This window comes from Hyla sarda, chromosome 6 (assembly GCF_029499605.1).
Source record: "Hyla sarda isolate aHylSar1 chromosome 6, aHylSar1.hap1, whole genome shotgun sequence".
Lineage (NCBI taxonomy): Eukaryota > Metazoa > Chordata > Amphibia > Anura > Hylidae > Hyla > Hyla sarda.
The window spans coordinates 212,394,897-212,408,615 of record NC_079194.1 but is presented as its reverse complement, the minus strand read 5'-3'; the positions used below and the strand labels follow the sequence as shown (position 1 = coordinate 212,408,615).

General features: G+C 41.3%; 2 long non-coding RNA genes across 8 annotated transcripts in view; both read right to left on the bottom strand.

The window, feature by feature from the left end:
- LOC130276681 (uncharacterized) overlaps window positions 1-3,976 on the bottom strand; it is a 28,449-nt gene extending 24,473 nt beyond the window's left edge. For all 3 annotated transcript variants that reach the window (XR_008845210.1, XR_008845212.1, XR_008845211.1), the window contains exons 1-3: window positions 3,094-3,976; window positions 1,173-1,289; window positions 358-487 (exon numbers count right to left, since the gene is read on the bottom strand). This is a non-coding gene — a long non-coding RNA (uncharacterized LOC130276681). The remainder of the gene's footprint in view (window positions 1-357; window positions 488-1,172; window positions 1,290-3,093) is intronic.
- Window positions 3,977-4,929: 953 nt separating this feature from the next.
- LOC130276682 (uncharacterized) lies at window positions 4,930-8,655 on the bottom strand. Of its 5 annotated transcripts, none has more exons than XR_008845216.1 (7): window positions 8,483-8,655; window positions 6,812-7,665; window positions 6,674-6,710; window positions 5,906-6,045; window positions 5,687-5,723; window positions 5,229-5,326; window positions 4,930-5,110 (listed from the first exon to the last, which is right to left on the bottom strand). It is a non-coding gene; the product is annotated as an uncharacterized LOC130276682 (long non-coding RNA). The 5 variants fall into 5 exon arrangements; XR_008845215.1 differs by having other exon boundaries at window positions 5,906-6,001; XR_008845217.1 differs by having other exon boundaries at window positions 5,687-6,001; window positions 6,812-7,020; window positions 7,569-7,665.
- Window positions 8,656-13,719: the final 5,064 nt, after the last annotated feature.

The following is a 13,719-nucleotide window of genomic DNA, read 5'->3' as shown; positions in this document are numbered from 1 at the left end:
ACTGCAGTGAATTGCGCAACCACGAGTGTTGCAGTGTGAGTGGTGGGATCAGATGTTCTTAACCCTGGGGGTCAGATGGTATTAACCCGTGTGTTTTTCGGGTCCCGGAACACCACACGCCCGGATTCTCAGCTATCCCACGGGCCAGTAGCGAGTAAAGAATCCACAACCAGTTGAGGGTAAATGGAGGCTTTACTGAATAGAAGACAGGTAATTATCTTCACAGCTATGGGCAGAATTCACAGAGGTGATCAGTACCCAGAGGACCTCACAGCTTGCTAGAACAATTCTTGTAATAGACTTGACTTTGACTTGTTATTTAGACTTGACTTTTACTATGTGCAGGACTTTACTAACTTCAGTGACAGCAGACAGACTTGTAGACTTGCAGGAGAGTTGTAGCTTGGTGGTACTCTAGATGATTAACACTGGTCTCTAAGGCCTCTGGTAGCTGCTTCAGCAAAGACTTCGATGTTACTGTCAGAGTCTGTGGAAAAGAGAGCTAATTAAAGATTGCCAGCCCTTTATATAGTGGAGGCCTGGACTATAGCCCATAGGTCAAGCTGTGGGACATAGGTTAAATCTGGTGCTCTCTGGGGGTACATGTTGCAACAAATCATATACCTGTATAACATAACATGTGACCAACAGGTCTCTGAAATCTCCACAGGCCTTGTATACTATCTAGATCCTGTCTATGACCTTAAAGTCACATACACCACATTTAATAAACTAACAGAACAAGGGAAGCCCCCAGGTCACTGAGGGACTCAACCTGACAGGGCCTACAGGTAATACTGGACTGTGTACCTGTACTGAGACATCATATGTTTTCCTCATGCTTTCTCATATCTTATGTGTAGTTTTAGGAACCAAGATATACCAGATCTGGAATGGATTTAGGACCAGAGATCAGAAAATGGATGAACACCGATTAAGCTGAGAAAAAGGAACAAATTAACTTGGTATTTATAAATGTCCCCAGACCGATAAAGGGCATAAAGGGCTCATCTCAAATATATATCTTAAATCCAAACTCCTCGCAAAGCAAATTGTCTACCACTGATCTACCGGCAAAAATGTTTGGATTAACAGGTTTGACTTCATGTGACTAGTTAATAGCTTTGGACTACCAACCTATGGGGTATTATAGGTCAAAGTTTAAACCTTACCATGATTTTGTCAAGATTTCAAGTCTTTTGCTAATAGCATGAGTAGAGCAGAGTATGGTAAGGTACTTCACAATCTTCACATTATCTTCTGTAACAGGTCGAATGAACGTCTCATACCTACAAGAGCACAAACTTTTTTAACAAAATGTACTGTGAAATATCAATCTTTGTAACAATAGTAACTATAATTAGCTTGTAACTACCAGTAACTGGCTCATCTGCACTCTGCACATCTTAAAGCCATCTTAAAACTAGACTCCTCTTACCAAAGCAAAAACATACCAAAATAGCAGTCTTCCACTGATACACCAGCACAAAAAGGTTAGGATCCACAATGAACAAGTGAATGGATTTCTTAAACTAAAGCCAACACACTGCCCATCTTTAAACCTAAGCTCCTCCTACCAAAGCAAAGCTAGCCAAAAATAGTCTTCCACTGATCCACCAGCACAAGGAGACTTGGATCCACAATTGGGGGAGATTATGGACCACTATTCCTTCAAGTGAAAAGCAGATAGCTTTGTACTGCCATTTTCAGCAAAAGCACTACTGAATTGTTTGCACTAAAGTGAGTTAGCACACTCATTTTAAGTCTAAGCTCCTACCAAAGCAAACTAACCAAGAATAGCAGTCTTCCACTAATCCACCAGCACAAAAAGGTTTTTGATCCATAATGGGGGAATTATGAACCATTATGCCTTCAAGTGACAAGCATATAGTTTTGTACTGCCATTATTTTAGCAAATTAACTACTGAATTTATTGTACTAATATAAGCTAACACTGCTTATCTTAAATCTAAAGCTTTTTTTACCAAAGGAAAACCAACCAATATATCAGTCTTACTGAACCACCAGCATAAGGTTTAGATCCATGCCTTCAAGTGACATGCAAATTGATTTCTTGAGCTAAAGCAAGCCAACACACTGCTCATTCTTAAACTAAGGCCCTCCTACCAAAGCAAGACTAACCAAAATAGCTGTCTTCCACTGATCCGCCAGCACAAGAAGGTTTTAGATCCATAGTGGGGGAATTATGAACCATTATGCCTTCAAGTGACAAGCAGATAGCTTTGTACTGCCATTTTAAGCAAAATCACTACCAAATGTATTTGCACTCTGCACTCATCTTAAATCTAAGATCCTCCTACTAGAGCAAAACTAACCAAAAATAGCAGTCTTCCACTGATCCACCAGCACAAGGCCTGGATCCACAATTGGGGGAGATTATGGACCGCTATATGCCTTCAAGTGACAAGCAGATAGCTTTGTACTGCCATTTTAAGCAAAAGCACTACTGAATTTTTTGCACTAAAGTGAGTTAGCACACTCATCTTAAGTCTAAGCTCCTCCTACCAAAGCAAGACAAACCAAAATAGCAGTCTTCCAATGATCCACCAGCACAAAAAGGTTTTTGATCCATAATGGGGGAATTATGAACCATTATGCCTTCAAGTGTCAAGCAGATAGCTTTGTACTGCCATTTTAAGCAAAATCACTACCGAATTTCTTTGCACTAAAGAGAGTTTGCACGCTGCCATCTTAAATCTAAGATCCTCCTACCAAAGTTAAACTAACCAAAAATAGCAGTCTTCCACTGATCCACCAGCACAAGGAGACTTGGATCCACAATTGGGGGAGATTATGGACCACTATGCCTTCAAGTGAAAAGCAGATAGCTTTGTACTGCCATTTTCAGCAAAAGCACTACTGAATTGTTTGCACTAAAGTGAGTTAGCACACTCATTTTAAGTCTAAGCTCCTACCAAAGCAAGACTAACCAAAATAGCAGTCTTCCACTGATCCACCAGCACAAAAAAGGTTTAGATCCATATTGGGGGAATATGAACCATTATGCCTTCAAGTGACAAGCGAAAAGCTTTGTACTGCCATTCTGTATGAGAAGAGAAGATCCTGACCTACCATGCGATTTTTAGGTAGATGTCATGTCTTGAGCAGATTCAATGGCTGTTGAGGTAGTAAGTTTAAGATTCTTGCCATGGCCTACTACACCAGGTAGCAGAATGAACTTGTTTAACCTAGAAAAAGAAAAATCAGTAAGTTGAAGTAAACTTTAAACTGCAAATCTTTGGAACCACTGAATACTAAAGTAACCAAAAGTAGCACTAAAAAAAAAAAAAAGGTATGACACTATTTCAACTGCATATTAAAAATCTCCCACAATAGTAAAAAAACTAGCACAAAAACAACAATATAAATAAAATAAAATCTACCCCTGATCTACCAGAACACAAATGTTTGGCTCCAAAATGTGGGGTGATGACCAAATTACACGGTTATGTTTTTTTTTTTTGTGTGTAAAATTAACTAGACACCTGCTGAAGATGTAACCGTGGCTGCAAAGCTTCTTTTTTTTTTTTCTAGAAACAAAAAAAAATCTGTAGTGCACTGTTGGCACTAAGCAATATGTACAGTATATACAGCATATGAATGCAATACTGCTGGAGAAAAAACAAATATGGAGGTTCTTAGCATACCATTTGGCCAAATAGTACCATCTTACCATGAAAAGGTAACCTCATTGGTACAGACCCAATAAAAATAAGTGTCCCTCTCCTGGGCTTTAAAAAAAAATATAATAATAATAATAATTCTCAGCAGTTAAGGGTTGACGGCAGTTGTGGTCATTAGACTATGGGGCAACTGCTCAAGGTATAATAGCAGCTGCAGCCATCTGCTAATCCCCCAGAAATACAGTTCTCATATGTATAATATGGAACTGCAATACTGCTATAGAGGTTCTTAGCATACCATTTGGCCAAATAGTGTGTACCATCCCACCACGGTAAGGTGACCTCCTTGGGATGGACCCTACACTAAAGATATGCCTCTCTTGGGCTTTTTTTTTTAACTAGACTATGGTTATTAATAGCTTTTTATTTATTTAATTTTTTTTTTTTTTTTTTGGGGGGCATCGAGAGCCAGGGAGAGCGGCAGACTGGCCAAAAGGCAGCCAGGGAGAGCGGCAGACTGGCCAAAAGGCAGCCAGGGAGAGCGGCAGACTGGCCAAAAGGCAGCCAGGGAGAGCGGCAGACTGGCCAAAAGGCAGCCAGGGAGAGCGGCAGACTGGCCAAAAGGCAGCCAGGGAGAGCGGCAGACTGGCCAAAAGGCAGCCAGGGAGAGCGGCAGACTGGCCAAAAGGCAGCCAGGGAGAGCGGCAGACTGGCCAAAAGGCAGCCAGGGAGAGCGGCAGACTGGCCAAAAGGCAGCCAGGGAGAGCGGCAGACTGGCCAAAAGGCAGCCAGGGAGAGCGGCAGACTGGCCAAAAGGCAGCCAGGGAGAGCGGCAGACTGGCCAAAAGGCAGCCAGGGAGAGCGGCAGACTGGCCAAAAGGCAGCCAGGGAGAGCGGCAGACTGGCCAAAAGGCAGCCAGGGAGAGCGGCAGACTGGCCAAAAGGCAGCCAGGGAGAGCGGCAGACTGGCCAAACAGCCAGGAAGTGCGGCAGACTGGCCAAACAGCCAGGAAGTGCAGCAGACTGGCCAAACAGCCAGGAAGTGCAGCAGACTGGCCAAACAGCCAGGAAGTGCAGCAGACTGGCCAAACAGCCAGGAAGTGCAGCAGACTGGCCAAACAGCCAGGAAGTGCAGCAGACTGGCCAAACAGCCAGGAAGTGCAGCAGACTGGCCAAACAGCCAGGAAGTGCAGCAGACTGGCCAAACAGCCAGGAAGTGCAGCAGACTGGCCAAACAGCCAGGAAGTGCAGCAGACTGGCCAAACGGCCAAAAAAGTGCGGCGACTGCAAAGGCAAGAGACAAATTCATTTAAATTATAGCATTAAACAAATTGTCCCCTAAATGTAACACATTGTGACAAGAATAGACATGATTTTAATTACTTACACTTCGGTCCAAGAGCAGGGATCACAATTCCAGCCAGGGAAGATCAGGTACACCTTCTTAAGAAAGCAAACTAGTAGAGCTTTAAAGAAGAATATGACATGGGTCAAAAGTAGTAACTTATTTGTCAGACAGCAGCTCCTGCCACATGTTGGTTGTCTTGCACAATATAACAGCATTGGACATAGGAAAGACCTTACCATCTCATTGCAGCTCCTTCCAGTCCGGGCATATGATCATCTTGCTCTTTCTTGGGTATTATAGTGTTCAGGGCTACAGGCAGCATCAAATTTTCTTACTAACAGGAAAAGAATTAAAGAGAAAAAAAGCCTACCTAGACACAAAAAGCAGTTAGAAAATGAAGCAATTTTTACATTGTAATTAGAGATAAGCGGAGTTACAGTAGTTCAATTCAGTACGGACCTCTCAGCTCGGCGGTTTCTGACTTTAGCCTACATAAATTAGTTCAGCTTTCAGGTGCTCTGGAGGGCTGGACAAGGTGGACAGTCCTAGGAGAGTCTTGGAGAACCTGAAAGCTGAATAAATTTATGCAGGCTAAAGTCAGCAGCCGCTGAGCTGCGAGGCTCATGATGAATCGAACCACTGTAACTTCACTCATCTCGAATTGTAATAAACTTTAAAAAAATAGCCATCTCACCCTCCCTAAAGAGCAGAGGTTACATGCCCAGCACCACCTGTGATCATTAAAGGAAATTTGTTATTAAACTCCTCAAGGCTATACAGTACAGTACAAAGTGGATTTGGATAAATTACAAATGTTGGTTGTCTTACCCAATAGAAAAGCTTCTGGAGGAAGCACGAAGACAGAGGCTATTAGAGCAAGCCTATGGCAAAGGCCATATAGAGAAGACCTTACCATCTCATGGGAGCTCCTTCCAGTCTGGGCAGATGTCATCTCACTCTTTCTTGGGTATTCGTGTCCAGGGCTAGCAGGCAGCATCACATTTTCTTACTAACAGGAAAAGAATAAAAAAAAAAAAAAAGCCTACCTAGATACTTGTGAGAAAGACAAAAGCAGTTAGAAAATGAAGCAACTTTTACATTGTAAATAGAGATGAGCGGAATTACAGTAGTTCGATTCGACACGAACCTCACAGCTAGGCGGCTGCTGACTTTAGCCTGAATAGATTAGTTCAGCTTTCAGGTGCTCCAGTGGGGTGGAAAAGGTGGACAGTCCTAGAAGCCTCTCCTAGGACTGTATCCACTTTTTCCATCCCATTGCAGAGCCAGAGAGCTGAACTAATTTATGCCGGCTAAAGTCAGCAGTAGAGATGAGCGAACTTACAGTAAATTCGATTTGTCACAAACTTCTCGGCTCAGCAGTTGATTTCTTATCCTGCATAAATTAGTTCAGCTTTCAGGTGCTCCTGTGGGCTGGAAAAGGTGGATACAGTCCTAGGACTGTATCCACCTTTTCCAGCCCACCGGAGCACCTGAAAGCTGAACTAATTTATGCAGGATAAGTCATCAACTGCCGAGCCGAGTAGTTCGTGACGAATCAAATTTACTGTAAGTTCGCTCATCTCTAGTCAGCAGCCTCTGAGCTGCGAGGTTCATGCCGAATCAAATTACTGTAACTTTACTCTTCTCGAATTGTAATAAAATCTAAAAATGTCTGGCTCACCCTCCCTAAAGAGCAGAGGCTACATGCCCAGCACCACCTGTGATCATTAAAGGAAATTTGTAATTAAAATCCTCAAGGCTATACAGTACAGTACAAAGTGGATTTGGATAAATAAATTACAAATGTTTGTTGTCTTACCCAATAGAAAAGCTTCTGGAGGAAGCACGAAGACAGAGGCTATTAGAACAAGCCTATGGCAAAGGCCATATAGAGAAGACCTTGCCATCTCATCGGAGCTCCTTCCAGTCTGGGCAGATGTCATCTCACTCTTTCTTGGGTATTCGTGTCCAGGGCTAGCAGGTAGCATCACATTTTCTCACCAACAGGAAAAAAAGCCTACCTAGATACTTGTGAGAAAAACACAAAAGCAGTTTGAAAATGAAGCAACTTTTATATTGTAACAAATAAAAAAATAAAAATAAAAATTGCTGGCTCACCCTCCCTTAAGAGCAGAGGTTACATGCCCAGCACCACCTATTGTAGTTAAAGGGGTACTCCGATTCCAAGCGTTCGGAATATTTAGTTCCGAACGCTAGTTAGTGCGGGCTTTGGGGGTCACCATACCCCCACCCATAGACTTACATTGAGGGGCTGCACGTGAGGTCACAAGGGTGGAGCATGAAATCACAAGGGGGTGTGAGAACCACGAAGCGTGCACCAGCGTTCAGAACTAAATGTTCCAAAGGCTGGGGAGTGAAGTACTCCTTTAAATTAAATTTGTAATTAAACTACTCAAAGCTATACAGTAAAGTACAAAGTGGATTTGGATAAATTAATGAATTAATTAATTACAAATGTTGGTTCTCTTACCCAATGGAAAAGCTTCTTGAGGAAGCACGAAGACAGAGGCTATTCGAACAAGCCTGTGGCATGGGCCATATAGAGAAGACCTTACCATCTCAACGTAGCTCCTTCCAGTCTGGGCGGATGGTCATCTCACTCTTTCTTGGGTATTCGTGTCCAGGGCTAGCAGGCAGCATCACATTTTCTTACTAACAAGAAAAGAATAAAAAAAAAAAAAAAAAGCCTACCTAGATACTTGTGAGAAAGACAAAAGCAGTTAGAAAATGAAGCAACTTTTACATTGTAAATAGAGATGAGCGGAATTACAGTAGTTCGATTTGACACAAACCTCACAGCTCGGCGGCTGCTGACTTTAGCCTGAATAGATTAGTTCAGCTTTCAGGTGCTCCAGTGGGGTGGAAAAGGTGGGCAGTCCTAGGAGCATCTCCTAGGACTGTATCCACTTTTTCCATCCCATTGCAGAGCCAGAGAGCTGAACTAATTTATGCAGGCTAAAGTCAGCAGTAGAGATGAGCAAACTTACAGTAAATTCGATTTGTCACAAACTTCTCGGCTCAGCAGTTGATTACTTATCCTGCATAAATTAGTTCAGCTTTCAGGTGCTCCGGTGGGCTGGAAAAGGTGGATACAGTCCTAGGACTGTATCCACCTTTTCCAGCCCACCGGAGCACCTGAAAGCTGAACTAATTTATGCAGCATAAGACATCAACTGCCGAGCCGAGTAGTTCGTGACGAATCAAATTTACTGTAAGTTCGCTCATCTCTAGTCAGCAGCCTCTGAGCTGCGAGGTTCGTGCCGAATCAAATTACTGTAACTTTACTCTTCTCGAATTGTAATAAAATCTAAAAATGTCTGGCTCACCCTCCCTAAAGAGCAGAGGCTACATGCCCAGCACCACCTATTATCATTAAAGGAAACTTGTAATTAAACTCCTCAAGGCTATACAGTACAGTACAAAATGGATTTTGATAAATTAATGAAAAAACAAATATCTGTTGTCTTACCCAATAGAACAGCTTCTGGAGGAAGCACAAAGACGGAGGCTATCAGAACAAGCCAATGGCATAGGCCATATAGAGAAGACCTTAACATCTGAACAGGGCTCCTTCCAGTCTGGGTGGATGGTCATCTCACTCTCCCTTTAGTATTCGTGTCCAGGGCTAGCAGGCAGCATCAAATTTTCTTCCTAACAGGGAAAGAATTTAAAAAAAAAAAAAAAAAAAAAAAAAAAAAAGCCTACCTAGATACTTGAGAGAAAGACAAAATCAGTTAGAAAATTTAAGCAGCTTTTACATTGTAATAAAATATAAAAAAAAAATGTCTGTCTCACCCTCCCTAAAGTGCAGAGGTTACATGTCCAGCAAAAAAAAAAAAAAAGAAAAGGCTATACAACACCACACAAAATGGATTTGGGTAAAAGAATGAATTAAACAATTTAGGAATATTAAATATATAATTACAAATATTAAAATATTTATTTAAACTTGAAATGCATGACAATCTGAAAGTTGCACTTTATCTTCTGCGCCAACAGTTGCAACAGCATATAAAAAGGTATCACAAGTGCAGAAAATTAAAAAAATGATTGGGAAAAAAAAATGGACAGTAAAATATAGGGCAATGGCTGAAGTAGTATTGAGTCCTTCCTCACCTCAGATAATGCGATGTCTGCATGGGCTATAGGGTATCTAACAAAGTTCCGTTATAGATAGATAATTCAGACTAAAATGTAGCTTTGTTCCTTTTTAGAAAAAAACTTTGCAGTATCAAAATTCTCATAAACAGAGGGTGTAACCCTACGGACAGACTTCATGATGTCCTGTGGTGGACGATACTCTTTTAGGCACTTTCAAGCCACAAGGCTATGGGATGCCAGGTCTGACAGAACTTTGTGCTGTTACAGCTTTAGGTGATCGGGGAGCAGCGCTTCTGATACAGGACATCACGGAAAGGGGAGCAGTGCAGACATCACTCAAGAAGACCCATGAGTAGTGCTACCACCACATAACATGAAGTCTGTGTAGGGTTATACTCTCTGTTAATAAGAATTCTGATTTTGCCATTTCCTAAAAAGTAACTAAAAAGCTTCATTTGAGTCAAAATTATCCATCCATAATGGAACTTTGTTAGATACCATATAGCCATACAGACAGAAGGAGGACTCCATACCACTTCAGCCATTACTACCCTGTGTCTTACTGTCCAATTTTTTCCTATTTTTTTATGATTTTCTGTAGGTACACTTGATACCTTTTATCTCTTGTTGCAACTATTCGAGTACAAGACAAAGTATAGCTTTTAGATCATCATGCATTCCAAATTTAAAATACATGAAAATGTTTGTATTATCTATAAAATATTATATTCCTAAATTATATTGTTCATTATTAATTTAGTCATTTATCCAAATCCATTTTGTCCTGTAATGTATAGCCTTGAGGAGTCAGCCATTTTCTATTACAATTTTGCTTTAGTACTAAGAGGGTGCTGCGCATGTAACCTCTGCTCTTTAGGGAAGGTGTGCCACTAATTCTATATTCTTATACATTGTTTAGAGTGCTGGAGAAACAGATAAAAAGCAGCATGTTAAAAACAACAACGATAGTGGCTGCAGATACTTACAGCTATGACTTTCCGAATGCATTCCGACCTTCACTTATTTGATTCACTGATTTTAGGTTTAACTAATTACTTTAGGTTTAACTAATTACTAAGGCTATCTACACATGGTGCCACATTGATAACTCCCCCAAGTTAGCAATGCAACAAGTCATGCATAGGTAGCCACTACATTACCTGCTGGTACTAGGAATGGGGCTGACATCCACCATAGAGTTGTATGGTAAATTGCCATTTTGCTGAGATTTATTACAATATCTGACCAATCTACAAAACCACTAACTGTTTCTTTAGGTTTAGTTAGTTACTAAGGCTATCTACACATGGTGCCACATTGATAACTCCCCCAAGTTAGCAATGCAACAAGTCATGCATAGGTAGCCACTACATTACCTGCTGGTACTAGGAATGGGGCTGACATCCACCATAGAGTTGTATGGTAAATTGCCATTTTGCTAAGATTTATTACAATATCTGACCAATCTACAAAACCACTAACTGTTTCTTTAGGTTTAGTTAGTTACTAAGGCTATCTACACATGGTGCCACATTTATAACTCCCCCAAGTTATCAATGCAACAAGTCATGCATAGGTAGCCAATGTATTACCTGCTGGTACGAGGAATGGGGCTGACATTCACCATAGAGTTGTATGGTAAATTGCCATTTTGCTTAGATTTAATATGATAGGAGACTAATGTACAGAATCACTAACTGATACCTTATGTTTAACTAGTTATTATGACTATTTACACATGGTGTCACATTGATAACTCCCCCAAGTTATCAATGCAACAAGTCATGCATAGGTAGCCAATGTATTACCTGCTGGTACGAGGAATGGGGCTGACATTCACCATAGAGTTGTATGGTAAATTGCCATTTTGCTTAGATTTAATACAATAGGAGACTAATGTACAGAATCACTGATACCTTATGTTTAACTAGTTATTATGACTATTTACACATGGTGTCACATTGATAACTCCCCCAAGTTAGCAATGCAACAAGTCATGCATAGGTAGCCAATGTATTACCTGCTTGTACTAGGAAAGGGGCTGATATTCACTGTTAAGTTATGTGGTAAATTGCCATTTTGCTAAGATTTATGACAATAGCTGACTAACCTACAGAAATACTAACAGTCTAGGTTTAACTAGTTATTATGGCTATATTTACTTGGTATCATTGAGAACTGCAATGCAGCACGTCATGCTTTGGTAGCTATCCAACCTAGGTAGCTAGGTAACCATTGGTAACCTGCTAGTACTAGAGATGGACCTAACCATAATGATTATCAGAACACTGAAAAAACAGACAGGATGAATAATAAACACCTTCTGGATAAAGTATGAAGATTAAGTTTTATAGAACAAAGACATGGCATATATCAAACAAAGATACTTAACTTTCCAATGGCACCTCCTCCCAGTTGGGGCAAACATCTGGTAACTGGCAAAAAAAAAGTTGGAGTGGTGTCAGAGCATAGCGAGAATCTTCAAACCTCTGCTGGTGTACACAGCATGTGGGGACTCACCTGCACATTTGGTGGCCCTATAAGCTTCTTACTGGCATGAAATTAACTCCAAAATTAACTATTGTTCCCAATAAGGTCACGTTAACCCCAGAGGCAGTGCTTCTCAGTCTGCCATCTGGTGGTTTCACTCCAAATAAGCACTCTGATTACTCAGTTAGTTGCAGTAGCGAAAGCTTTGATTCCGCTCCACTGGTTACAAAAAGATCCACCTATGCTTTAGGAATGGTCTACAAAGGTTCAACAGGTGTGCAGGTTTGAGGAAATGTCCGATAGAGCAATGAGGACTCATGACGTCTTCTTGGACATATGGCGGTTGTGGTCAGCAACCACCCCTTAGATTTGTGAAGCCTGGTCAGAGTGGTTTTGGGTTACGGAACTACACCACCAATAAAAAAAAGGTATGCGGTTGCAGTACGGTTTTTAAACCGGAGACAAAAACGTGGTTGACCACATTTTTGTTTCCGGTTTAAAAACCGTACTGCAACCGCATACTTTTTTTTTTAACATGGACGTCAATGGGAAACGCACATGTATACGGTTCCATACGGGAAAAACGTATACGTTTTTACTTTGCACATGCGCATCTGAATCCTAAAGTCCCCACCCAAGACCCCTGCCATTAAAAATGGACAAAATTTTCAAAAACGTATGTTTTTTTTTTCTATAAAAACTGACGGAACTGTATGCACTTTTAAAAACAGTATACTGTTTAAAAACGCATACGGTTTACTTTTTTCCATACTGTTCCATCCGTTTTTTTGCCATACGGTTTTCTTTAGAAAACCGGATTGAAAACAGTATGGCAAAAACGTAGTGTGAACCCAGCCTTAGGCACATTTATGGTTTTGGCGAAGAATATTTACCAAAATTACATGCTTGGAATAATCAAAAACTGTCTAATAGTAATACTGTCTTTTTCCAATCAGAACTGAGCTTTCATTCTATGAGAGCCCTTTGGGGGAGATTTATGAAAACCTGTGCAAAGGAAAAGTTGCCCAGCCGCCCATAGCAACCAATCAGATTGCTTTTCATTTTGCAGCAGCCTTGTTAAATGAAAGAAGCGATCTGATTGGTTGCAAAGGGCAACTTTTCCTCTGGAAAGGTTTTGGGGGCTGCAGATGGTTAGTTGAAGTTTTATGTAAATTTGCTGTCGCCTGGGCGTATAGTAAACTATCATATACAACAAAAAATAATGCAAGTCAAGTCAAAGGGAAACAAGATTCTACCATGCTGGCACATTTATTAACCCCTTAACGACGCAGGACATATATTTACGTCCTGCGCCGGCTGCCGCGATATGAAGCGGGATCGCGCCGCGATCCTGCATCATATCGCTTCGGTCCCGGCGCTCATCAACAGCCGGGACCCGCGGCTAATACCACACATCGCCGATCGCGGCGATGTGCGGTATTAACCCTTTAGAAGCGGCGGTCAAAGCTGACCGCCGCTTCTAAAGTGAAACTGAAAGTATCCCGGCTGCTCAGTCGGGCTGTTCGGGACCGCCGCGGTGAAATCGCGGCATCCCGAACAGCTGATCTGACACCTGGAGGGCTCTTACCAGCCTCCTCGGTGTCCGATCGACGAATGACTGCTCCGTGCCTGAGATCCAGGCAGGAGCAGTCAAGCACCGATAATGCTGATCACAGGCGTGTTAATACACGCCAGTGATCAGCATGAGAGATCAGTGTGTGCAGTGTTATAGGTCCCTATGGGACCTATAACACTGCAAAAAAAATGTTAAAAAAAAAGTGTTAATAAAGGTCATTTAACCCCTTCCCTAATAAAAGTTTGAATCACCCCCCTTTTCCCATAAAAAAAATAACACAGTGTAAAAAAAAAAAAAATAATAAACATATGTGGTATCGCCGCATGCGTAAATGCCCGAACTAAAAATATATCATTAATTAAACCCCACGGTCAAAGGCGTACGCGCAAAAAAATTCCAAAGTCCAAAAAAGCGTATTTTGGTCACTTTTTATACCATTAAAAAAATGAATAAAAAGTGATCAAAAAGTCAGATCAAAACAAAAATCATACCGTTTTTCCAGAAGTGCGACAAAATCAAACCTATATAAGTAGGGTATC